A 19,813-nucleotide genomic window follows, 5' to 3' on the forward strand; every position below is an offset into this window, starting at 1 on the left:
ACATCACTAATAATTAGAGAAATGCAAATTAAAACCACAATGAGATAACACCTCACACCTGTCAGAATGGCGCTCATCAACAAAACAACATATAACAAGTGCTGGCGAGCGTTTGGAGAAAAGGGAACCCTCTTGCACTGCTGGTGGGAATGCAAACTGGTGCAGCCACTGTGGAAAACGATATGGAGATTCCTCAAAAAATTAAAAATAGAACTGCCTTTTGACCCAACTATCCCACTTCTAAGAATATATCCTAAGAGTAACAAATCACTGATTCAAAAAAAGAAAAGCACCCCCATGTTTACTGTAGCATTGTTTATAATAGCCAAGATCTGGAAACAGCCCAAGCGTCCATCAGTAGAAGAGTGGATAAAAAAGATGTGGTACATATACACAATGGAATACTATGCAGCTGTGAAAAAGAAGGAAATCTTACCCTTTGCGGCAACAAGGATGGACATGGAGTCTATTATGCTAAGCAAAATAAGCCAGGCAGAGAAAGAAAAATATCATTAGACTTCACTCATATGAGGAATCTATATTTTTCTTTTAAAAGCTTTGTTGAGCCCGGCTGAGTAGCTCAGTTGGTTGGAGCATTGACCCAATGTATCAAGGTTGTGGGTTCGAACTCCCATCAGGGAACACACAGGAATTGACCAATGAACATATGAATACATGGAACAGCAAATCAACATATGTGTCTCTCTCTCCCTTTGCCCCTCTTTCTAAAATCAATAAATAAAAATATTTTAAAAACTTTATTGCTTGACCTTTTACATATAGATCTGTCTGGCCAGTCTGGAACTAATTTTTTAATATGCTGTAAAATGTAGGGATCCATAGAATTATTTTTATATGGATACCTAATTAATTAATATGTTCTTATAAGGGTGTCATCGAGATATTAATTTTGATTGCTCAAAGTGATAGCCAATTTCTTCCCTATATAGTCAGATTTTTCCCCCTTACAACTAATAAGCTATCTTCAGATGATACTTCAAAACCATAAAAATAATTTGCATAAAATTTGCTTCTTTCCTTAGATTTGGCATCCATTTATTATTTTTTCAATTATATTTGCAAATTGATAAGAAGAGTATTTTTAGTGTCACGTTACAGGTATTTGTTGGAAAGTTCATCATTTTTCTACTGTCTTGCATTGTGGTACTTGCATTAGATTCTCAAATATTTGCTTGTAAAGCTTCTATTTTAACAATAAAAGAGCAGGCCTCAGCTTTAAAGCATTCATCGGGCAACAATATTTTAGATAATAGGTTATATTATTTTAGTGTTTTTAGTGTTTCTTTTAATGACTACCTTCTATGACAAACACTAGTTTTTAATTTACAATAATAATATAAAGTTTACCTTTTATGTGAAAATACTTAAGGTTTTAGAAGTTAGTTCATTTAAATAACACATTTTAAGTAAATACTGGCAATTGTACATGTGGTACTTGGACATGGCAAAAAAAAATGGTGTAAATAACACGTGAGAAACTAATGGGCAGGCATTATCTACTTCTAATGATATGTTCTCGCTCTGTAGGAAGACATTCAGCATCCTCCCAGTTCAGCTCTCACCCGCCTTTCTAGGCTCACCTGTGGCAGGTGTCTCCCAAACACCATTAAAGTATCGACAGGAAACAGAACTGAAATCATATAGAGGATATCGTCTGATAACAATGAAGTTAAGCTACAAATGGATAATAAAAAGATAGCTGGAAAATCTTGGCATGTTTGGAAATTAAGCAACATGATTCTAAATAACCTATAAGTCAAAAATTATAACAAAAAGTTGAAAATATTTGGAATGTTTTAATAAGAAAAATACAGCATGTCAAAATTTATAGGACACAGTCAAGATCATGCTTATAGGGAAAATTTAGCCATTAAGATACGTGGTTGAGGCCCTGGCTGGTTGGCTCAGCGGTAGAGCGTCGGCCTGGCGTGTGGGGGACCCGGGTTCGATTCCCGGCCAGGGCACACAGGAGAAGCACCCATTTGCTTCTCCACCCCCACCCCCTCCTTCCTCTCTGTCTCTCTCTTCCCCTCCCGCAGCCAAGGCTCCATTGGAGCAAAGATGGCCCGGGCGCTGGGGATGGCTCCTTGGCCTCTGCCCCAGGCGCTGGAGTGGCTCTGGTTGCAAAAGAGCAACGCCCCGGAGGGGCAGAGCATGGCCCCCTGGTGGGCAGAGTGTCACCCCTGGTGGGCGTGCCGGGTGGATCCCGGTCGGGCGCATGCAGGAGTCTGTCTGACTGTCTCTCCCCGTTTCCAGCTTCAGAAAAATACAAAAAAAAAAAAAAGATACGTGGTTGAAAAAAATAATAGGCTAAAATTAATGAGTTAAGTATCTCTGTCAAGAAATTAGAAAAAACAAAACAATAAACCTAAAGAAAGAATGAATTAATGAAGGTAAAGACAGAAATAAATGAAAAAGAAAAAATACAATACAGAGGGTTGACAAAATCAAAATTTATTCTTCAACAAGAACCCTTTAAAAATTCAATGAGCTGACCAGGCAGTGGCACAGTGGATAGAGCGTCGGACTGGGATGTGGAAGACCCAGGTTTGAGACTCCAATGTCGCCAGCTTGAGCACAGGTTCATCTGATTTGAGCAAAGCTCACCAGCTTGGACACAAGGTCCCTGCTCAAGCAAGGGGTTACTCAGTCTGCTGAAGGCCCATGGTCAACGCACATACGAGAAAGCAATCAATGAAAAACTAAGATGTTGCAATGAAAAATTGATGATTGATACTTCTCATCTCTCTCCGTTCCTGTCTGTCTGTCCTTATCTATCCTTCTCTCTGACTCTCTCTCTGTCTCTGTAAAAAAAAAAAAATTTTGGAAAAAATTCAAAGAGCAATTAAAAGTCCACCCCCACACACACACCTCATGATGGTCAATTTTATATGTCAATGTGACTAGGACTCTATCAAACACTTCTAGGTGTTGCTGTGAAGGTATTTTATCGATGTGATTAAAGACCATAATCAATTGACTTTAAGGGAGATTATCCTGGATGATCTAGATGTGCCTCATTCAATTCTTTGAAAGGACTTAAGAGCAAAACTGAGGCTTTCTTGATGAAGAAATTCATCCTGTGGCAGCAGCTTCAGCTCCAGCCAGAGGGTTCCAGCCTGCCCTTCCTCATGGCCAGTGCTACAGATTTTGAGCTTCCTAGCCAGGCCCCACCATCATGTATGCCAATTCCTGGCAATAAATATACCTTCTTTACTTATTCTGTCTCTCTGCTTGAACTCTGACTGATACAACTCCCCACAAACAAAACATTCAGGCTCAGATGGTTTCGGTAGTGAATTCCAGCAACCATTCAAGGAAAGGTTTCCACTCTTAACAAAAATACTCTAGAGATTAGGAATAAAAGGAAGGCTCCCTAATAGGCACAGAATAGAAAAAGAAAATGACAGACCAATCCCACTGATGAGCATAAATGTAAAAAGAAACAAAACAAAGCAAAATAATAAAACTCAACAAAATATTAGCCAAGTGACCGTAAACAAAGGATCTTATATTAGGCTGAAGGTATTGGTGCAGGGGTGCAATTATAAATCATGTCTTGCAAGGCTAATGGTATTAATGTAAATGATGAAATTCAATTTGAGAACAGTAGCACACCAATTAAACTTTCTAATGAAATGCATTTAAAATCAGTATGCATATTCCATCCTTCAATTACCTTTGTTAGAATCCATGGGAGTCTGAAAAGACCAGAGTAACAGGCTTTATTGAAAGGAAGAAAGGAACCCTGCCGGGCTGACTCCTAAGAAAGAGTCCTGCGCCAGGCACAGCCTGGGACTGGGTTTTAAGGGTCTTGGGAGGGGGAGTGAGATGGGTCGTGGGGCATTAGCCCATTGGTTGCTGGACCAAGGAGCCTCTTTTATGGAAGTTTGCCAGGACTTCTTGGCTTGTGACATCAGACATTCCTTTGCGATCAGTCATTTGCTGCAAGCCCTGAAACAGACTTATTGGCAGGGTTAAAGAAATGAAACCTAAGAACCTTCATATCCTTGGTATCTTTGACACCTTCACGCCACAGGAACCAAGGCAGAGAATCTGAGTTGAGGAAGGTTCTTGGTTTCACAACTTCTTTGGCTCCACTTTTGCATTACTCCCCTGAAAATCTTCACCTCGCTAGGGAGTCACAATTCTCAATCTGTGCAGCATACCTGAGTCTCCAATGACATCTGTTAAAGATGTGACTTGTTAGACCTCATTTCTAAGCCGAAAATTAAGAGTTCTTCAGGAGGAGCCTAAGCATGAGTATGTTTCAAAGGTCATCCCAGCCTCTTTTGCCTTTTAGGGCTTTCGGAGCCAGGTAGCTGTGTCTCCTGGGACAAGTTAGTTACTTTCCTGAAGGTCTCTGGCTGCCTGGGACTTCTGTCCCAGCTCAGCCACTCCTCAGCATTGTCACCTTGGGCAAATGGCCTCATGGCTCTAAGCTTCAGTGTCCTCATCTTGACCACTGTAGCATTTTGGCCTGGCCTATAGGGGAAGAAAGGGTCACTGCTTTTCTGCCTTCCAGGCATGGCCCCAAATGTGCTCATGACCTGGGGCGAATGAAGGTGGATTTCCTTCGGCAGATAGGGGTTCAAGGGACCAGCTCTGCCTTGCTCATTCCCAGAAGAAGCAACACTTCTGCTAGGGGGTTCAGCTGGGGCTGAGCCTCCATCTGCCTCTGCCCCCTTCCCAAAGACAGACAGTTATGCAGCATTTCTTGGAAGGGCTGGCGAGGTGTAGTCCTCACTCTATTTGTAAGTAGTCAGATATTCAAGGTCAAGCTGCCCAAATGCAAGTCATTCCCTGATCTGTTTAGAAGTATCCTGATAAAAGCCAATCACATGCTTCTTTTTCAAATGTGGCATCTTGCACAGATGTTTAAACACTAGCACAAACAGCAGGTTGCATTAGCATCTCATATTTAAAGCCTGCAGGATTCTAATTTAATTTTTACTGAAGGAAGAAAGACTCTCCTGCATTACTCCCCTGAAAAATCTAATGAAGTGGTAGAAAAAAATGAGGGCCAAGTGTTGACCCAGAACACTGAGGTCCCAGGTTTGAAACCCCAAGGTCCCTGGCTGGAGCACAGGCTTGTCGGCTTGAGTGCATGCTTGCCAGCTTGAATATGAGTTCACTGGCTTGAGCATGGAATCATGTCACTGGCTTGAGCCCAAAGGTCACTGGCTTGAGCTCAAGGTTACTGGCTTCAGCAAGGGGTCACTGGCTCAGCTGGAGCCCCCCCGGTCAAGGCACATACGAGAAGCAATCAATGAACAACTGAAGTGACGCAACTACGAGTTGATACTTCTCATCTTTCCTCCTCCTCCTTAAAAAAAAAGTGGTGGTAGGCAAGCCCCCAAGAGGATTTCCCAGGGTACTCACTAATACTGAGGCACTTAGCATTGTGCTTGGCACATAGCAACCCTTCAGTAACCTTACTATTAATATCACTAGCATGGTTCTCACAAATGTCCCCAGGTTCCTGACTCCACATGTAACTGGCTAATTGAGCAGTTTGAACCCAGTGAGGTAACAAACATAGAAGTAATGAGTCCGGGTTCTGGAATAAGAGTCAGGCTCAAATCCACCACTTTGCTAGCTCTGTGACTGTGGGTGTTGGTCTCCTCAGCTGTAAAATGGGAATAATCATAGTATTTGCCTCATAGAGCTGCTTTGAAGCCTGTATTACCAACTTTTGTGCACCCTGGTGGAAGGTATCTGGCTGCAACAGTTGCGGTTGTCTTTAGACTATAAGAGCACTCAATGCCTCAAGTTTTCAGCCAGGGGTTAAAGAAGCACCTGGCTCTTAGTGGGAAAAAAATTGTTTGTAATGGCTTCTGGTACCATTTTGGGAGCAAGCAATTCATCAGTGAGTATCCCATTTCCCCGCCGCCATGTTGACGCCCTCCCTGCTCAGGTTGGTTTAATAAGTTTCTGCTCCTTGCAACCAGGTGAGTCTTTACAAATGTAACTGCTATTGCCTGATCTCTGACCCTTTCTTCACAAGTTCTTTCCTTATGGAGCAGGACAGAGCTCTTCTCAGGACTTCCTTATCATTCAATATACACATACACTTCCCATATGGCCTAGGTGAGACCATGCCCTCTGTGGCCTTCAGAGACCATTGAAAGCTGCCTCTTCCCTGACACACTTGGCCTCTGTCCTGGACAGTCCCTCTGACCCCCATCTCCCCAAAATACTGTTATCATCTCATCTTCTCAACTTGGTTGTTACACAGACTCCTCAGTCTCACTATCTCCTAAACCAATTTTATTACCTGCCTCTCAGACTAAAATCCTACCTGTTGGGCAAACAGTGTGTTACAAGTGTGTTAGGCTCTCTTGCACTTTGCCTGATTGGTGCATGGGCATGGGGCAGCACCATGTGTGTGTAATCTGTGTGAGGCTGCGCTTGCTTGCCCTCAGGGCTGAAGATTGTAAATTGTGGATTGCCTGCTGCCTTTGGGAGGGTCCATTGTTTGCTATTGTTTGCCCAAGAAGAGGTTTCCCCTCCCCTCAGTCTGTTTTGGCTTGTGAGTGCTGAGAGAGAGGGAGAAGCAGTTTTTCCCTGCTTGCTTGCTCATCTGCCATGGTGAGACTCTAATTAACAGAATGGCCCACCATCCTCCTGCTCCACAGTTCCTTTACCGTTTGCCCAAATCCAATGGGAACCTGCATGGCCTTGATGACCAGCCTTATACTATCCCATCCCCTTCCTCAGTTATTTCTCATGGCTTCTCAAATTTCTGAATGAAACATTTGTGCAAGTAAAACAAGCAGGTGACCCCCCCTCTCTCTTTCCCATTCCTTGTTCTAATGGACACTGAGCACCTGTTCTTCTCTCTATGGATGGGCCAAGCATTTTAACCCCTTCAAACAGGGAAAAAAGAGCTGGTAGAAGCTGGGAGTGGAGGCCAGGGAAAACGGAAATGAAAGTATATCCCAGCCACATAGAAACATTTCTGTTGATGCAAGAAACCTATATCAAAGTGGCCACAAGACGAGCTAATAGATGGACAGACTTCTCATTTACTTAGCTTGATGCAGAGTCTTGACTTTATAAGGAGGGGCTTCCACTCACACCATTTTCCTGACTCCTTCCTTTCCTTCCCAAGCTCATGGATCAAAAGCTGCTCCCCCATTTTAGGGTTGGTTTATAGTATTTGGGATTCTTATATCTATTTTAAAGCACATGTTAACCCTCTCTTCCACCCTCCCTGCCTTTTTCCTGCAGAAATATAATAAAGGAATAAAAACACTCGTCTTGAAAAAGACTGTGAGTCCAACTTTTACATGTAGGAATAAGCTACAAAGAGCCATTATCTGATGGCAGCAGATTTCTTCCCTTCTTCTCTCTAGCCTCTTCTTCCTTTTTGCAGTTGTTGACAGAGCAATTCACATTCCCTGTGGCCACAGCCGGCCAAAACCTGTGACCTGAATGAGCTCTCAGGCACCTGAGAACAGCATGATTTTGTCTTCTACCTCCGCCTCTTCCTCCCTTTAGAACCGAAGCTCAAGTAAGCATAGAAATCCCCTCTAAATGAGAGTCTGCCATATCCAGGCTCCTTTCCAGTGCACTCTTCTCAGGACCATCTCTTTCATATTTCCCCTCAATGTATCTCTACCCTCTCCTTACTGGCTCCCATCCCATCCTAGTGGTTCCTCTTCCCTCTGAAATCAGTGTTTCCCTCAGGAATCAGTGACTTGTTAAGATTTTGGGGCATTTTTGTTTCTCTTACTAGACAGATAGATCCACCTAGGCCTGGCACAAAAAAGGCACTTGGGACATGTACGTGGACTACCTGAAGCCTGCCTCCAGGCATCATTTCCCTCTGTCTTGTATCACAAGGACAGAGGCATGGTCTGGGGTTCAAGGAACACTTTCTGAGGTGACTTTATATAATTTTCTTTTCTTGTGAGAGAGAGAGACAGAGACAGAAAAAGAGGCAAAGACGGGAAAGGAGAGAGATGAGAAACATCAGCTCATAGTTGCTTCACTTTAGTTGTTTACTGACTGCTTCTCATAAATGCCTTGATGGGGGAGGGGCTCAAGCTGAGTCCTCGACCTCTTGCTCAAGCCAACAACCACGGTCTCAAACCGCGACCATGGGATCATGTCAATAAGCCCATGCTCAAGCCAGCGACCCAAAGTTCAAGTTGGCGAGCCCATATTCAAGCTGGTTAAACCCATGCTCAAGTTTGTGACCTCAAGGTTTCAAACCTGGGATCTTAGTGCAGTGGTAGGATTCAGCCAGTTCACACTGGTTTGGCAGAACTGATAACTAATATTTTGTTGAGTTTGGTGAACCAGTTGTTAAAATGATACTTGTAATCAGGGTTCTCCCTAAAGTTGTCGCCTGGGCAGCTGCCCAATGTAGAAATCACAAATTTACATTCCTTACTCTTTTTTAATGTTCATCTGTGCAACAGTGTATTCTAAGTACTGGTACTAATGTTCATTCCATCCATAGGTGAAAAAAAATTGACAGAACTATGCTTGTAATACTTCTTTATTCATTTCATAAAACTCATTATACCTTTGATGAAATACTACATTATACTTCCCTCATGTTTGTACTTCAGTAAACAAACATATAACTTAAAGAGAAAAAGTGCCAAACAACCAGGGGATGACAAGCTGTCATTGGAAATATCTTAAATAAAAGTTTTATTGTTTTTTTGTCAGGTATTACTTAATATTTTTTCATTAATATTTTAAAACTTGTTTATAACATAATCTAGTTTTGTGTACCTCTTTTATTGTTCTTACTTAAGTATTAAATACATGAAATAATAAACTATCTTTTGGTATATCATTTTTTTGTACTTAACATAGTCATTAGGGCAGAGAACTGGTTGTTAAATTATTTGAACCCCACCACTGCCTCAGTGTCCCAGGTCGATGTTCTATCCACTTTGCCACCACCAGCCAAGCTCATACAAATTTTTATAATTTTGATAATTTTTACTTTTATTTTATTTTTTTTAGTGAGAAAGAGAGAGAGAAAAAGAGAAAGAAGGATAGACAAGGTCAGACAGACAGGAAGGAAGAGAGATGAGAAGCATCAACTCAAGGTTGTGGCACCTTGTTTGTTTTGTTCATTGATTGCTTTCTCATATATGTTTTGACTGGGGGGATGGGAGAGCAGTGGTTCCAGCCGAGCCAGTGACCCCTTGCTCAAGCCAGCATCCTTGGGCTCAAGCCAGTGACCATGGGGCCATGTTTATAATTCCATGCTTAAGCCGGTGACTCCGCACTCAAGTGGAATGAGCCCATGCTCAAACCAGCAACCTGAGGGTTTTGAACCTAGGTCCTCAGTGTCCTAGCCTGATATTCTATCCACTGTGCCACTGCCTGGTCAGGCAATAATTTTGACTTTTAAAATATAAAATTAAAAAGCACAATTTAACCTGTTTTTAAAACACCCCATGTTACCACCTTTTCACTTTATCAATTGGACTTATGTCTTTATTGGTAATTCAAGTGGGGGAAAATAAATATCTAAAAATTAAACAAACTGGCCTGACCAGTGATAAAACAGTGGATAGACTGTCAACTTGGGATGCTGAGGTCCCCATTCAAAACCCCAAGGTCGTCAGCCTGAGTGTAGGTTTGTCAGCTTGAGCACAAGGTTGACAGCTTGAGCACAGGACCACCAATGTGATCCCAAGGTCTCTGGCTTGAACAAGGAGTCACTGGCTCAGCTTGAGTCCCCTAATCAAGGAGCAATGAATGAACAATTAACGTGGTGCAACTACAAGTTGGTGTTTCTCATCAAAAATTAATTAATTAGTTAATTAATTAATTTAATTTAATAAGACTCAAGCAAACTAAGTGTTTGTCTTGTATCCTGTCAGAGGAAATAAATTGAAAAAGAAAACACCATGTATTGATATTTACAAGGCTTCTACTTGTGAATAAATATTACTGTCACACAAACTTTAAGAGTAACAAAATGCAGCCCTGGCTGGTGGGTTCAGCAGTAGAGTGTTGACCTAGCATGTGGATGTCTCGGGTTCAATTTCTGGTCAGGGCACAGAAGAGAAACAACCATCTGCTTCTTCCCCTTCTCCCTCCTCTTTCTCTCTCTCTCTCTCTCTCTCTCTCTCTCTCTCTCTCTCTCTCTTCCCCTCCCATGACCCTGGCTCAATTAATTGGAGCACGTTGGCCTTGGGTGCTAAGGATGGCTCCATGAAGCCTCTGCCTCAGGTGCTAAAAATAGCTTGGTTGCAAGCTACCCCAAATGGGCAGTGTATTGGCCCCAGACGGAGGTTTCTGGATGGATCCCAGTCATGGCATGTGCAGGAGTTTATCTCTGTATCTCCTCTACTCTCACATAAAAAAAAAAGGTAGCCAAATGCAATAATCATACAAGGACAACTAAAAGCTGCCTCTCCTGCCACTTACAGTATGATCGGGTTGTGTGCTATGAAGTCCCACCACCAGGTTTCAGTTTTTGTTTTGTGTGGTTGTTTTATTAAAGAGAAAGTATATATTCAAGGAATTGTCACTTCTAAGTTACTTCTTAAGGAAGGACCCACTTGTACACAGAGGTTGCCTTAGCCTAAAACTCACCAGTGTGAGCTGAGCCCTGTGTGCCACCTGCTTGATGGACATGCTGGGCCACTGCAGATTGGACAGTGATGCAAGGGGAAACCCAGCTGTCACCCTCTACCTTTAATTTTGAAAACTGGGCATTTACATAATGTCATCTCCACTTTTTTTGTATACTGAAGATGATCCCATTTCATTACTCCAACATTTACTGAGGCCAAGACCCATGCCTGTTATAAAGGAGCAGAGAAGGAATGAAAGCTGGTTTCTGCCTTCTAGAGGTCACGGTCTGTGGAGGAGACAGAGGAAAACCACATGACAAACACATGATGTACTCCATGAGGGAACACATATGTTGATGTGGCAGTCGCTGATAACTCAAAGAGGCTACAGTGAGGAAAAAGCTCACCATCGAGAAAGGTAGCCTTCAAGAAAAGTAAAATTATAGACAGTTCCATATGCATCCAGTCTCTGCTGTGTGAAGTTTTGTTATAGATCAAATTAATTCTTTCTCAATTCAAGGTGACCACAGATTCTGCCATACAAGTATGTCATACATGAGTTAATGTTCACCATCTTATCTTTTCTGATTTTGCAGACTGATTTCTTCTTAGTTCTTACCTTTACAGACTTAAAAGTGTATTGTTAGAGACATGGATTTATTATTGGAGTTTGCCACCTCGGACGGTCAGTCAGCCCTTTGGCTGTGTTAATGGCTTCTCTCTGAGCCCTTTGGGGGTTAACCTCTCTTTCCAGCACAGAGGGTAGGGGAGCTCACAACTGTAGGCTTGTGGAGGTGACACATTACTCTTGGCTCAAGAGAGCACCCAGAAACAGGAGGAGCTCCCTCCTAGGCAACCCAACTAGTGGTCCTGGCTCCAAAGTTCCAAAACTCCTCAGCCAAAAGAGATCTGGCATGACTTGAGTGGGCTGCCTGTGGAGTCAGCAGAGGCCTCAGCATAGCTTGCTGAGCTGGGCTTAGCCAGCAGCAGCAGGTGCTGGCAGGGGTTGATAGGGCTGGCTTGGGTCTTAACAATAGCTTTCTCTTCTTTTTTGTTTTCATTGGTGTTTTATTATTATTATTATTATTATTATTAAAGTAATACTGTCATAAAAATTCAAAGAGTACAGAATTGGATAAAGAGAAACCTCAAAGTACCTTTCCACTTAGCCCAAACAAACCCACTGGCTTGTGGCATCTGTTTAAATCACTATTATGGCCCTGGCTGGTTGGCTCAGCGGTAGAGCGTCAGCCTGGCGTGCGGGGGACCCGGGTTTGATTCCCGGCCAGGGCACATAGGAGAAGCGCCCATTTGCTTCTCCACATCCCCCCCTCCTTTCTCTCTGTCTCTCTCTTCCCTTCCCGCAGCCAAGGCTCCATTGGAGCAAAGATGGCCCGGACGCTGGGGATGGCTCCTTGGCCTCTGCCCCAGGCGCTAGAGTGGCTCTGGTCACGGCAGAGTGATGCCCCGGAGGGGCAGAGCATCACCCCCTGGTGGGCAGAGCATCGCCCCTGGTGGGCGTGCCGGGTGGATCCTGGTCGGGCGCATGCGGGAGTCTGTCTGACTGTCTCTCCCGGTTCCCAGCTTCAGAAAAATACAAAAAATAAATAAAAATAAATCACTATTATGTGAAACCTTCCAGATACTTTCTAACATATACAAATACAAATATAAGGATGTATTTTTTTAAATCACTTTTTAAAGAAAAAAAGAGCCTTATCTGTGTTGGCATAGTGGATAAATCATTGACTTGGAATGCTGACGTTGCCAGTTTGAACCCCAGCCTTGCCTGGTCAAGGCACATATGAGAAGCAACCACTACTACAAGTTGATGCTTTTCATTCCTCCTCTTTTTCTTTCACTCTACCCTCGCTCTAAAATCAATAAATAAAATCTTTTTAAAATAAAGAAAAAGAGATATGCACTTTTTTAAAAAAAAAACAAGCATTACAGAAAATATTTTTTAAAAATAAAGTAAAAGTAACTCAAAATCCATCTCTTAGTGGTAACAAATGTTAACATTCTTAGAGGTTTTTCCCAATGTCTTTGGACAATTTCACTCTAATGAAGCCATGTTATATAGGCTTTCATGTATCTATGTAAACTACTTTCTGTTCTTGTTAAACAATGAATTATAGACATCTTCCATGTTCCTAACTAGAGATCTATAATCATCATCTTGGTCAGCTGCATATCACTCTGTTGTAAATTTTTAATATACCTATGACAAAAATCTAGACTGCTATGAGTTGTTTAATATCATAAAAAAATTACAGAGAGCATACTAGTACTTATCTTTCTCAACCACTCCATGCAGTTGCTATCTGAACATATATTCTAGTAATACAACTCAAAACTGCAATGAGCTAACACTCTGTATACACTACATTGGCAACAGTAGCATTTCTGACAACATCAGGTATTGACAAGGATGTGGAACACCAGCACTCTCATACATTACTGACAGGAAAGAAAATCAGTGTTCTGTAATCAGATTGAACATACACATATCCTATGACTCAGCCTTTCTACTCCTGGGTATCATATACCCCTAAAGCTGTGGATCTCCAAATGTGATTTTCCCACATGTAGTATCAGCATCAACTAGGATCTTATTAAAAATACAAATGATTCTTAAACAAATAGGAACTTTGGGAATGAGGTTCAGTGCTATAACAAGCCCTCCAGATAATTCCAATGCCCACCAAATTTTGAGAACCATTTGTCTAGAGAATTCCTTGCCCATGTGGTCAGGAAATGTGTACAAGAATGTTCAGAGCAATGTTACTAACAGCAAAACAACTAGAATTTCACCAAATAGTGGAGTTGGGGAAAAGTGAGGAGATTTCTTGATCTTTTGGGAAGGTGGGGCTGGAGGATTTCCTGAGAGATAAGATGTGAGAAGTAAGAGAAAGTGAAGAGTCAAGGACCACACCAAGGATTTTTGCCCAAGCCACTTAGAAGAATATGTGGCTATCAGCCTGACCAGGCAGTGGCGTAGTGGATAGAGCATTGAACTGGGACGCAGAGGACCCAGGTTTGAAACCCCGAGGCTGCCAGCTTGAGTGCGGGCTCATCTGGTTTGAGCAAGGCTCACCAGCTTGAGCCCAAGGTCGCTGGCTTGAGCAAGGGGTCACTTGTTCTGCTGTAGCCCTCCAGTCAAGGCACATATGAGAAAGCAATCAATGAACAACTAAGATGCCGCAACAAAGAATTGATGCTTCTCATCTCTCTCCCTTCAGGTCTGTCTGTCCCTATCTGTCCCTCTCTCTCTCTCTCTGTCTCTCTCTTTCTCTGTCACAAATGTGTGTGTGTGTGTGTGTGTGTGTGTGTGTGTGTGTGTGTGTGTGTGTGTTTATCGTCTTTGGTGGGGACAGCTGCAAGAGAAATGGGTTTGGAAAGGGCTGATAAGAAGTTTGGTTTGGAACATCAAGTACAATGACTAATTGGTATGCAAGTGTAGTTATTGAATAGGCCTTGGAATATAAGTATCTGGAATTCAGGAGAAAGGCCTGAGTTGGAGATGCAAGTTTGGAAATCAGCAGCCTTCAGATGGTGTTTAAAGACAAGAGATGGATAGAAATCACCATGGAAATTAACATCATAAAGAGGAGTTCCAAGGGTTGAGTTCTGGGTCCCTCCAAAGTTAAGAAGTTATATGAGATGGAAGCAATTAGAAGGGGCCACAGGAGACTTAAAAAGAGCCAGTGAGGTAGGAGGGAAAACAGAAGAATGAAGTGTCCCGGATGCCAAGGGAAAAGTGTAGAGGAAGTATTTCTTATGTCAAATAGTGTTGACATGTCCAATAAAATGAGAACCAAAAATTGATCATTGTATTTAACAACATGGAGAACACTGGTGGCTTTGCCAAGAGCCATTTCTGTGGGGTGCTAGAACAGATAAAAAGAAAAAAGAGAAATCAGAGACAAGGAGGATAGATAATTTTCTCCAGAATTGTTACTGAGAAGGGGAGAAGAGAGATAAATGGAGAGTAGTACCTTGAAGGGAAGATGGGATTAAGAAAAATATTTTTTATGGTGGGAAGAATTATAAAATGATTCAGTCAAGAGGAAATCACTCATGACTCAGGAAAAAGAGAGAAATATTAGCTGGGTGTCCCTGAGTAGGTGGCAAGAAATGGGATCAAGGGCACAAGCAGAGAAGTTGACTTTTCACCCCTAGTCAGAAGAGGTCATCCTGAGTATAAAGACTAAAGATGGAAGGTGTAGATTATGGTGCTGGCTGGTGGGTAGCTGTTTATATGCAGCACATTTTATATACTATACATGAATATACCATTTATATATCAGATAATAAAAATAATTTTCAAATGTCAGTATTGCTGGGTCAAAGGAAGTCCTCCCTCATTGTTCATTTCATTATTTCACCATCCCAGAAAGATCACAGCAATTAATACCCCTACCCTTATGACCCCTGGGGCATAAGAGTGACCATTTTCCCACAACAAGGTAACCCAGGTTTTTCAGATCCATCTTAAATTTTGCATATCTAATGGAGGAGTGGGGATACAGGAGGTCCTCGGGTTACAACACAGCTCCATTCCTACAACAGTGATGTAACCTGAATTTTGGTGTGAGTTGAAAAACACCCTAACCTAAGTCACTTACCTATCCTAACACAGTTGTAAAATCATAACCCAGAACTTAAAAACACAACTAAGCCACAGAAAAGGGAAAAGGACATAAATATACTGTAGTGTATACTATATTATAGTAACAGAAAAAAAATGACAAAAAATGAGTGTAAAAAAAAAGTCTTACCTTTATTTCTGTGGTTGGCTTGCACACTGGAAGGGGCATTGCAAGGAGGGAGAGAGTGACCCACTGGGAATAGGAAGCTATATAGGCAGGAGAACCTGCAGAAGGTACTGGAGTTACTGGGTCAGGTGAATCAGGATTACCTAAGGAACATGCAGGAGACACTGGAGATGATTCTACCTGTACTACAGGTGTTTCATGTCGAGAAGCAGCTGATATAGAGTGTACAAGATCTGTTGCAGGCCTCTCTACCTCCTTAAAGAATTGTTCCAGGTTAGTCTGGGAGGTTGATGACTTCTTTTATAAAATCTGCTTATAGCATTGCAAGGCATCCATAACAGCCAAAACACTCACATCTCAATTTTTTAAAATTTTTATGGAAGTGAGCATCATAAACTTGAGACTGTCATAACCCGAGGATGCCCTGTAGTTGTATTTTCTTCATTTGTTAATGGATTTCAGCAAGTCTTCATTTTTAAATCTTCTGTTCCCTTTTTGCCAGCCTATTTTCCTATTGTTTTCTCTGAAAGAAGTTTTTTTATTTTAGGAAGAATAAGCCTTTGGCTGTCATATGTCATACAAATACCTCTTCCTCATTTGTCATTTGTCTAACAATAGTTATGGTGGGTTTTGCAATACAGAAGTTTTCAATTTCTTTGTTTTTTCTTTTATGCTTTCTGGATTTGATGACATACATAGAAAGGCTGTCCCTACTCCAAAATTCTTTCTAGTATTTTTTGGGTTTTATTTTATTTTTACATTAAATTTCTGAAACATCTGGAGTTTCTGTGTGAAGGGTGAGGTAGGAAATCCACTTATTTTTCCCTACAAGGCCAGTCATTCCAACATCATCTATTGAATGGTACACTTTCAATCTACTGATTCAAAATGTTATATTGATCATATACTACATTTTAAATTAACTTTTAGGGAGACAGAAGATGATGTCATAGTAATGGTGCTGTGAGAGATACTCCTGATCTCTCCACTTGAAATCTCAACAAATTGAACAGATATAGGAACCCCAGCTTGGCTCGCAGGCACACCAGAAAGATTAGTTCACTGAATGGACTAAAGCCCATACTCGGCGCAAAGACAGAGAAAACCAAAATGTGGCCACCAGCCTCCCAGATCCTGCCAAGTGGCAAAGACAAACCCAACAGCTAGCTCTCCAGAGCCACTCTCTCCCCTGAAGAACAGAGGTGCTCAATATCTGGTTCCCTGGTCTGTTGAGACATGGGAGGAGTGCCCAGAGGCCTGAAATTGCCATTGCTAAGGCCCTAAAGCTGCAAAGCCCTCACAACATGCCCCACCCACCAGCATGACTATAACCCTGCCTATATCATTGAGACAGTAACATCTCAGCAGAAGACAGCACAAGAATATCACAGAGCTATACCTACTGGAAGAAAACAGTAACTCTCAAAACTGAAACTTATTTTTCCTTTTTATTTCCTTTTTTGAATTTTGTTTTCTTCAATTTATATATATATATATATGTATATATATACATATATATATATTTCCTTTTTTAAGTGAGAGGAGGGGAGACAGAGAGACAGACTCCCGAATGTGCACTGACCGGGATACACCTGGTAAGTCCCTTACTAGGCAATGCTTTGCCCATCTCAGGCCATTGCTCCATTGATCAACAACCCAATTATTTTTAGCACCTGAGGTGGAGGCCAGGAGCCATTCTCAGTGCCCAGGGCCAAATTGCTTGAACCAATCAAGCCATGGCTGTAGAAGGGTGGGAGAAAGATAGAGAGAAGAAGAAAGAAGAAGGGGAGGCTTGGAGAAGCAGATGGTTGCTTCTCCTGTGTGCCCTGACTGTGAATCAAACCAAGAACATCTACATGATGGGCTAATGCTCTACTACTGAACAAAACAGCCAAGGCTAATTTTTATATTTTTATTTTTGGTAGGTGTTTTGTTTGTTTTTGATTGGGGAGGTTGGTCTTTGTTTTCTGTGGTTTTTTCTTTTTTTTTTTTTGTATTTTTCTGAAGCTGGAAACGGGGAGAGACAGTCAGACAGACTCCTGCATGCGCCCGACCGGGATCCACCCGGCACGCCCACCAGGGGTGACGCTCTGCCCACCAGGGGGTGATGCTCTGCCCCTCCAGGGCATCACTCTGCCGCGACCAGAGCCACTCTAGCACCTGGGGCAGAGGCCAAGGAGCCATCCCCAGCGCCCAGGCCATCTTTGCTCCAATGGAGCCTCTGCTGCGGGAGGGGAAGAGAGAGACAGAGAGGAAGGAGGGGGGGGTGGAGAAGCAAATGGGCGCTTCTCCTATGTGCCCTGGCTGGGAATCGAACCCGGGTCCCCCGCACGCCAGGCCAACGCTCTACCACTGAGTCAACTGGCCAGGGCCGGTTTTTTCTTTTTGTTTGCAATTATTTTTTAATTTTTCAATTTTTATTTTTCAATTTTTTACTAATGTTTTGTTCAAGTTCTCAACAATACCACCCACAATGCCATCAAGGAAGGATAAATCAAATACAATGGCTATATAAGTCAGAGATGTAGTTCAGAAAGAAAACTAAAATCTCCAAAAAAAATTCAATCACCTGAAAATCTGGGAGTTAAACAATAAAGAATTCAAAATTGAAGTTCAGAAATTATTCAACAAGATGCAAGGAAACATCAATAGGCAACTTAATGAGCTCAGAAAACAAAAAATAAAAACAGAGATGAAGAACTCAATTCATGAATGGAAAACTGAGGTAGTAAGTTTAGATAATACAACAAGCCAGATAAAGGAAAGAATCAGTGACATTGAAGACAGGCAACTAGTGAAAAGACAAGAGGAAACAGACTCACAAACCTTAAATAATGAGAGGGCTCTAACAGAATTGTTGACTCCATCAGAAAGACCAAATAAGAATAATGGGTATATCAGAAAAAGAAGAGAGAGAAGGAAATGGAGAGCGTATTCAAACAAATAATTAATGAGAACTTTCCAAGGCTTTGAAAAGAAGTAGATTCAGAAATCCCTGAAGCAAACAGAATGGGGAGTTACAGCAACCCAAACAGACCCACTCCAAGGCACATCGTAATAAAACTTTCAAAATTCAAGGACAAAGAAAGAATCTTCAAGGCAGCGAGAGAAAAAGAAGAGCATAAATATAAAGGAAGGCCCATTAGGTTATCATTAGGCTTCTCAGCAGAAACTCTACAAGCCAGAAGAGAGTGGACCCAAACATTCAAAATACTGAAAGAGAGGAATGCTAGGCAAGAACACTACATCCATCAAAGTTATCCTTCAAATATGAAGGAAAAATAAAAACTTTTTCAAACATACAGAAGCTGAGGAAATTTATCACCAGAAAAACCCCCACTGCAGAAAATACACAAAGAAGTTATTTGACCACATAAAAAGAATAAAATAAATCAAAACTACAAATAAAAGCTCCAACAAGGTCACAATTAATACAAAGATAATCTGTTACAACCATAACATAAAAGGAGAAAGATCTGCAGCAACAAAAGAGGATGGAGTGCAAAAGCACTCATAAGATAAAGGATTCTTGTACATATGACAATTTTTCACTTAATAACCTAATGGTAACCACCCATGAAAAAGTCACTATTGGAACACACAGTTTAAAAAAAAGAGAAACCAAGAAAAGAAGTATGGAATACCACCAAACAAAAACAACTAACAAAAACACAAAAGAGAAGAATAAAATGAGACACTACCAGAATCAAATGAGAGCTACCAGAAAACAAAACATAAAATGGCTATAGGAAATCCTCAAGCATCAATAATTACCCAAAATGTAAATAGACTGGACTCACCAATAAAGAGGCACAGAGTAGTAGATTGGATCAAAAGGCAATATCCAACTCTATGCTGCCTTCAAGAGACATATCTAAGCTGCAAAAACAAAGTAGATTCAAAGTTAAAGGTTGAACAAAAATTCTCCAAGCAAATAATATCCAAGGAAGCAGGTGTAGCCATATTCATATCTGACAATGCTGACTTCAAGACAACAAAGGTAACCAGAGACAAAAATAGACATTTCATAATGAAAAGGGGACATTGTATCAAGAATACATAATGTGCCCTGGCCGGTTGGCTCAGCGGTAGAGCGTCGGCCTAGCGTGCGGAGGACCCGGGTTCGATTCCCAGCCAGGGCACACAGGAGAAGCGCCCATTTGCTTCTCCACCCCTCCGCCGCGCTTTCCTCTCTGTCTCTTTCTTCCCCTCCCGCAGCCAAGGCTCCATTGGAGCAAAGATGGCCCGGGCGCTGGGGATGGCTCTGTGGCCTCTGCCTCAGGCGCTAGAGTGGCTCTGGTTGCAACATGGCGACGCCCAGGATGGGCAGAGCATTGCCCCCTGGTGGGCAGAGCTTCGCCCCTGGTGGGCATGCGGGGTGAATCCCGGTCGGGCGCATGTGGGAGTCTGTGTGACTGTCTCTCCCTGTTTCCAGCTTCAGAAAAATGAAAAAAAAAA

The 19,813-nt window shown here is 42.0% G+C and overlaps 1 pseudogene; it reads left to right on the plus strand.

Annotated features, from left to right (window-relative positions):
• Nucleotides 1–9,453: 9,453 nt before the first annotated feature.
• LOC136318030 (small nucleolar RNA SNORA27) lies at nt 9,454–9,539 on the plus strand (annotated as a pseudogene).
• Nucleotides 9,540–19,813: the final 10,274 nt, after the last annotated feature.

This window comes from Saccopteryx bilineata, chromosome X (assembly GCF_036850765.1).
Source record: "Saccopteryx bilineata isolate mSacBil1 chromosome X, mSacBil1_pri_phased_curated, whole genome shotgun sequence".
Lineage (NCBI taxonomy): Eukaryota > Metazoa > Chordata > Mammalia > Chiroptera > Emballonuridae > Saccopteryx > Saccopteryx bilineata.